Source organism: Myotis yumanensis, unplaced genomic scaffold, assembly GCF_028538775.1.
Source record: "Myotis yumanensis isolate MYYU_CA2020_CCGP unplaced genomic scaffold, mMyoYum1.0.hap1 SCAF_2, whole genome shotgun sequence".
NCBI lineage: Eukaryota > Metazoa > Chordata > Mammalia > Chiroptera > Vespertilionidae > Myotis > Myotis yumanensis.
In genome coordinates this window covers 63,112,612-63,119,103 of record NW_027223753.1, presented here as the reverse complement: position 1 = coordinate 63,119,103, position 6,492 = coordinate 63,112,612, and the positions used below count along the sequence as shown (strand labels likewise).

General features: G+C 46.8%; 1 protein-coding gene across 10 annotated transcripts in view; it reads left to right on the top strand.

The window, feature by feature from the left end:
• The first annotated feature begins 855 nt into the window (after positions 1–855).
• The window catches only part of SSX2IP (SSX family member 2 interacting protein), a 55,693-nt gene continuing 50,056 nt past the window's right edge, over positions 856–6,492 (top strand). For 6 of the 10 annotated variants that reach the window (XM_070405483.1, XM_070405481.1, XM_070405479.1 and 3 more), the window contains exon 1: positions 857–969. The gene's annotated coding sequence lies outside the window, so the exon portion shown is untranslated. Of the gene's footprint in view, positions 970–6,492 lie in introns of all 10 variants that reach the window. The other 4 variants (XM_070405484.1, XM_070405480.1, XM_070405486.1 and 1 more) reach the window with 3 other exon arrangements.

The window sequence follows — 6,492 nt, the reverse complement described above, 5'->3', positions numbered from 1 at the left end:
CAACGCATATGCCTGCGATTCCCCAGCCCATCTTTCCTTTCGCAGGACTCTCTTCTCGCCTGGAGAATTTTAGGCTGACATGGAACACGGGCCGGGGGAGGAGCCGGCCTGACCCCGGCTGCGGTGGCAGCAGGCATACATTTTCTTAGCACATATTTTGCTGGTTGGGTGGGAGACATTTCTACATAAACTTCGAGACCATAGGTGCCATTTCTTAAGCCTTCCCGTTGTCTCCCGCCTAGGTCATTTTCTCTGCCCTAATTTTACATGTAAGTTTCTCCCGGTTGGGTGGTTTGCATCCACGGTTCCCGACGCTTGAAACTCCTCTCCCCCGGGTCTGACCTAATTCTGGGTGCCGGCTGTTGTTTGGTTTATTTCTCCACTTTTACAAGCGCACGTGGCTCTTCGGGGAGCTTCACTTTTGCTCCTCGTGTAGGTGTTGGGGTTCACTGGGGCCCCGAAACACGTGCTTGATTGAATGCAACCCCAACCCCCTGCCCCCACGGGGCCCCGAGCCCTGCGGGCGGGAGGAGGGGCAGGGAGCAGAGCCGGGCGGGGTGAATCACAGGGCGTAACAGGTGCCGCAGCCGCAGCTGCGCCCGCACCCCGCTCGGCTCCGGGGATGAGGTTTTCTTTTTCTCCAGGTTTTTTTGGAGGCGGGAGGAGACGCCAGGCCCCCACCGGACCAATGCCGGCTGTGGTTGTTCGTCGCTTAGCAACGAGCGGAGCCAATGGGAGGCGGCCGGGCCTGCGGCGCGGCGGCGCGGGGGCGGGGTGGGAACCTGGCGAACCTGCCGAGGCGGGGACGCGGCCGCGAGGGGCGGAGCGGGGCCGGCGGGACCGGGAAGGCGGGAGCCGGAGGCAGAGGCGGGGCCGCCGCGTGCCGCGCGCCTGTGCGGGCCCTCGGGGCTGCGCGGTCCTGACGAGGGCGCCGAGCGGAGTCTCCCCGCGGCTCCCGGGGACGTGACGGTGAGAGCCTAGCCCCGCGGCGGGGAGAGTGACGCGCCCGCCTGGGGAGGGGCGACGGCACCGGCGGGGTCGGGGGCCCACCGGCCGGGGTCGGCGCTGGCGGCGGGGTGGAGTGGGGTGGGGTGGGGGTGGCGCGGAGGTGAGCGTCGGCACCTGGCTCGGTGCCCCGCTTCCCTGCGCGCAGACGGGCGCGGCGGTTGGGCCGTTGGAGGGGCGGGCGGGCGAGCGTTGACCCCCACCCCGCGGCCGCGCCCCGAAGGTGGAGGTGGGAGGTAGGTGCCAGCGCGGGGACCGCTCCCGCAGGCGGTGACAGGGCTGTGCCCGCACCCTCTCCGGGATGGAGAGAGGGTGGAGCCCGGTGTGGAGTGAGGAGCGACGCGGGGACGTGGGGGAGGAGGGGACGGCCAGTTTGGGGCTGCGGTGTCGGCAGCGGCCGCGGGGCGCGCGGGGCTTCGGGATTTGCGAGCTGTGGTTGGAATTGAGTTCCTGGGTGGCCCGTGGCCGCTGCAGAGGAAGAGAACCCGGTGACAGCCCAGTGTCCAGGGGAAGCACTGACATCATAAGGGGCAGGCATGTGTGGGGCTATTTCGGTGTCGAATTTTATAGCGAAGTAGAGTAAACTGCATTAGGAGCTCGCTGCCCCCTGTGGAGCCTATGCTGATCGCCCCGTTATGCAAGTCATTTGGGCCCAGGAAACGGAATCTGCTAAACAATATGTCCTCAGCACGTGTGATAGGGGAATCTTTTCAGTGGTTCCCAACCTTCCTCATGCCGCGACCCTTTAATACAGTTCCTCATGTTGTCATGTTGTGGTGACCCCCAATTTCATTGTTACAAATTGAACATAATTAAAGCATAGTGATTAATCACAAAAACAATATGTAATTATATATGTGTTTTCCGATGGTCTTAGGCGACTCCTGTGAAAGGGTCGTTGGACCCCCCAAAGGGGTCGCGACCCCACAGGTTGAGAACCGCTGCTTTAGATTATTACCTCACTTCGGGGCCCGTATTTATGATTGCTAAATCATCATTGCTTGCAACGCTGATACAGTTCTTGTTGAATCTGAGCGGAATTGGGATTTCCCTTGTCTGGACTCTAAAACGGGGTGAGGATTGGAAGAGGCACTCCTCTGAGGGTGGCTTAGCAGTGTAAAGGGGGGAGGGGTCCTGGAATTAGAAAATGCTGGGCTTCCCTAACAATTCAGACTGGAATCTAGGTCTAAAGTTTGATGTGAGTGATGGGTGCCTTGGGATCCTTCATACTGAGGAGGGATTGCTTCACTGTTTAGGTAGAAGAAAATTCTGGCAGCCTTGACCCTGACCTGGAAAGGTAGGGTATGACTTAACACATTTAAAAGGATACTGAACAAAATTTGAAAAGAATGAGAGACCTGGAGAGAGGGGGCAGAAAATGCCTTTATAGTTAAAATTTAGGTCACGCTATCTTGAAATTTAGACTTACGAACTTGGATTCAGTCAGCAAAACTATCCATCCAGTCCTAGAACTATCTTAAGGTCTAGGAAGCTTAGGTTATTCGTTCAGACTAAACAAGTAAAAGCTAATACTTAATTTGACACTCTGTTCTGCCTGCTGTCAGTGAAAGTTTCTCAAAATGGCTCTTTGAAAAGAGGATGAAGGAACTGGTAGTTAAAATGAAGGCTCTTTTAAGTCACTCGCTGGGTGGGTCTTTTCAGCCAAGTCACTTTATATCCTTCCTTCCACTTCTCTTTCCCCATGTGCACAATGAAGATAATGAAGCCCAAGGGTTAAGTAACAACATGAGTGAAGCAGCTTGAAGATAACTGTAAGGACTTAGTTATTCTAGGATGAAATGTGAAGATCTCTTCATAACACATTGCACCTTATGACAAGACTTGCTAAAGAATACTGTGTTCCAAACACACTGAGGTGATATATGAGAAAACTAAAATGTTAATTGTTCAGATGACTTGCCAAAGGCCTCAAGGCCAACACGAAATCAGATTATATTCTTGGCCTATCCAAAATCCTGACATAGCTAACTGGGGATGACACAGGTTTTGTTTGTTTGTTTTTAGTATATATTTTTTATTGATTTCAGAGAGGAAGGGAGAGGGAGAGAGGAATAGAAACATCAATGATGAGAGGGAATCATTGATCGGCTGCCTCCTGCATGCCCTCTACTGGCAATCGAGCCAGCACCCGGGCATGTGCCCTTGACCAGAATCGAGCCTGGGACCCTTCAGTCCCCAGGCTGATGTTCTATCCACGGAGACAAACTGGCTAGGGCTGGGTAAGACACAATTTTTATAAAAGGAGGCAGTTGAGTATCTTCTATGTAATATGCACCTAGAGATAAAAATATGAGAAAGATACCTGCCCAGAGTGTGTAATTTTAATTCATTTCACATGCTCAAATTGGAGCAATTTCAAAGCATTTTAAGTGATTTTTTTTTCATATAATTTGCCAGTGAATATATATGCTTTATTGGTTTGACCAGGTCACAGAGAGGTTTTGGTACTCTGTGGGTCTGTTTTGTGTCTTTGGTGATGATCACAGCTAGCTGCTAATGAAGGTACAAGATGTCTTGAATTCATGAATCTATAGATTGAGATAAAAATAGAAAAGTGCACCATTCATTATTGAAAATGGAAAACTACCTAAAATTTTACTTTTGATAGTGGGTTAGTATTATATAGCACCAGCAGATGTGCTGAATTATGCATTAATAATTTATAATAATAAAAGCATAATATGCTAACTAGATCGGACAGCCAAACGACCTTTCAGACGTCCTTCCAGACAAAGCCACGGTGACGGGGGTCAAGGCAGAGGCGGTTAGGGGCGATCAGGCAGGCAGGTGAGCAGTTAGGGGCAATCAGGCAGGCAGGCGAGTCGTTAGGAGCCAGTGGTCCCGGATTGCTAGAGGGATGTCTGACGCAGGGATCAGGCCTAAACCAGCAGTTGGACATCCTCCGAGGGGTCCCGGATTGCAAGAGGGTGCAGGCCGGGCTGAGGGACTGGTGCCCCTCCCTCCCCCCCCAATCCTCCGTGCATGAATTCTGTGCAACGGGCCTCTAGTTCTTTTAATAAATATTTATTAAACACTAAGCCTCTTCTTGCCAGACCTGAGGATAAATATGATGAGTGTTGCCTTGTAGAAAGTTTGTTTTAGGAATTTATAGTGTAGTAAGGGAGAGAGCAAAAACAAAGTAAAAATTGCAAATATGGGAAGGCTTTAGAAAAGGATTTCAGTTCTGTCCTGATGGAGATGGAGGAGGTGGTGTCGTAGTTCACCTGTTGAACACATAGTAGCATGTTCTGTACCCTTGGGGAAGTACAGGTGGTTTGGTAGTTAGAGCCAGGTGGGGTGGGTTAGTGATAAGATTTTCCAACCTTATCACTAACCCACACAAAGTGCTATGGACCTTTGACCAGTAGGACCTTTTATAGGGAATCTATAAAAGGTTTTATCCAAGGGAATTATGTTTGCTTTAGAACAGTGGTTCTCAACCGTGGCTGCACATTAGAATCACCTGGGAATCTTTTTAAAATCCTGATTTCTGGGCCTCATCCTCCGGAAATTCTGTTTCTTTGTTATGGGGTGGGGCCACAACATTAGTAACAAAGAAACAGAATTTCCGAAGGATGAGGCCCAGGAATCAGGATTTTAAAAAGATTCCCAGGTTGAGAACCACTGCTTTAGAAGTATTTGCATCAAAACCAGTAATTGGAATGACCCAAAGGTGTTCTAAACATAGACAACCTAAGTAATATTTCAGAGACAACAACCCTACATAGCAATTAAAAACTTTAAAAAAAATAAAAATGATTATTCATATAACCATCCATTATTTAGTACCTTTTTGTTTTTGTATTTTTTATTGAGGAATAATTGATAACATTAATTTCAGGTATATAACAGTGATTCAGTATTTGTATATATATTGTGAAGTGACCACAGTAAGTCTAGTATCGTCTGCTTTTAAGATTGGGGGGAATAGAGATGCAAGGATAAATAAGAGACAGCCCCATTTTCAAGCAACTTGTAATTCAGTAGGAGAGATAACACAATTATAATGCAATGCAGAATCTGAGTGTCATAAGAGCATAAAAATGTCAGGTCCTGGCAGTGTAGGATGCTGACATGAGAGAATGCAGACATTCAAATTAAAAATAGTTCTTAAATAGAAATTAAACTGCAGCTATTTAACAATCAGTGCAATCTTAACTAACATTTACAGTTCATATATTATCCCTTACTTCATATATTGCCCTCCCTCTTAACTCTGTTGAATGAAGTTTTGGGCTTGACCAGCACACTACTAGCTAAGGGACCTTGGATAAGCTACTACTTGCCCTTATCTTCTCTGTGTCTTGGTTGTGTCATCTGTACATTAGGGATAATAATAACTACTTCATAGAATTGTGATGATTAAATAAGAAGATATAGTAATATCTAGAATAGTGCTTGGGAAAATAGCTTACATTTACTGAGCACTTTATATTTCTATTTGACATAAAATGCTATAATTGAATAAGAACTTTTTGTCTCTAGTGGATCTATCCATGAGCATCTGATAAAGCCTCTACATTCAGAGAAGCCAAATACATTTTGTTAAACTAAACTTCTGAACAAATGATCTTTGTTTATTGTCTCCTTATCTTATTTGCTGATCACTTCTCTGGAACCTCATTTCTATTTACACCTCAGCTTTGTCATAAAGTCGCTAATCTCCAAATCCAACATATTTTTTTCTATTTAGATCTTGCCCTTTCTATGGCATTTGTTGCTTGTTCACCATTCCCTCCTTTTTAAAACTTTTCCCATGGCTTTCCTAAAGCCTGCCCACCTCTCTATTTTAATTTCTTACATCTAGGTCACCTTCACTCACCTGTTACATGTTGATGTTCTTTAGGTGTTCTTTCTGCTTCCCCTTTTTTCTGTATGGATGCAACTACCACATGTATGCTAAATCTGCCTTGATATCTATTGACCTTCAAGGCCTAGTTTAATCCCCATTTGAATGTCTCATGGCAGCAGTGAATTCTACATGGAGCTCATTATCTCTAACAATTAACCAAACCCAGTTTTATCAACCTTACTCCTTTATTCTCTTTAAGTGACACTATTTTCTGTCTGGTACCAAAGACAGATTTTTACATGAAGAGTAAATGCCTCCCCTTTGTTGTTTAATAGTTCAACTTCTGAAGTATTTCTTATCTGTCCTTCACTTTCTTTGTTGTTACTGGCTAAGTCAGCGAGTCGTGCCTGAACATCAGCTGCCCAGTTTGCTATATTTTTGTGCTGGGGCTACTGAAAATGGAGCCCATTTTGGAAACAATAAGGTGGAAGGAGACTGCTAGACGAATATTGTTTTAAAAGTTGTAGCACTACATAAAATTATGGACAGGGTTTGAGTGGCCAGAAGATAACCAAGATGGGTACCAGTCATTGCATGTACTTTTTACCTGCAAGTTAGTCGTCTGGATTACAAAGGTCCCAGTCTTGGGTTAGTCAGTCTATTGCCAGTTGATT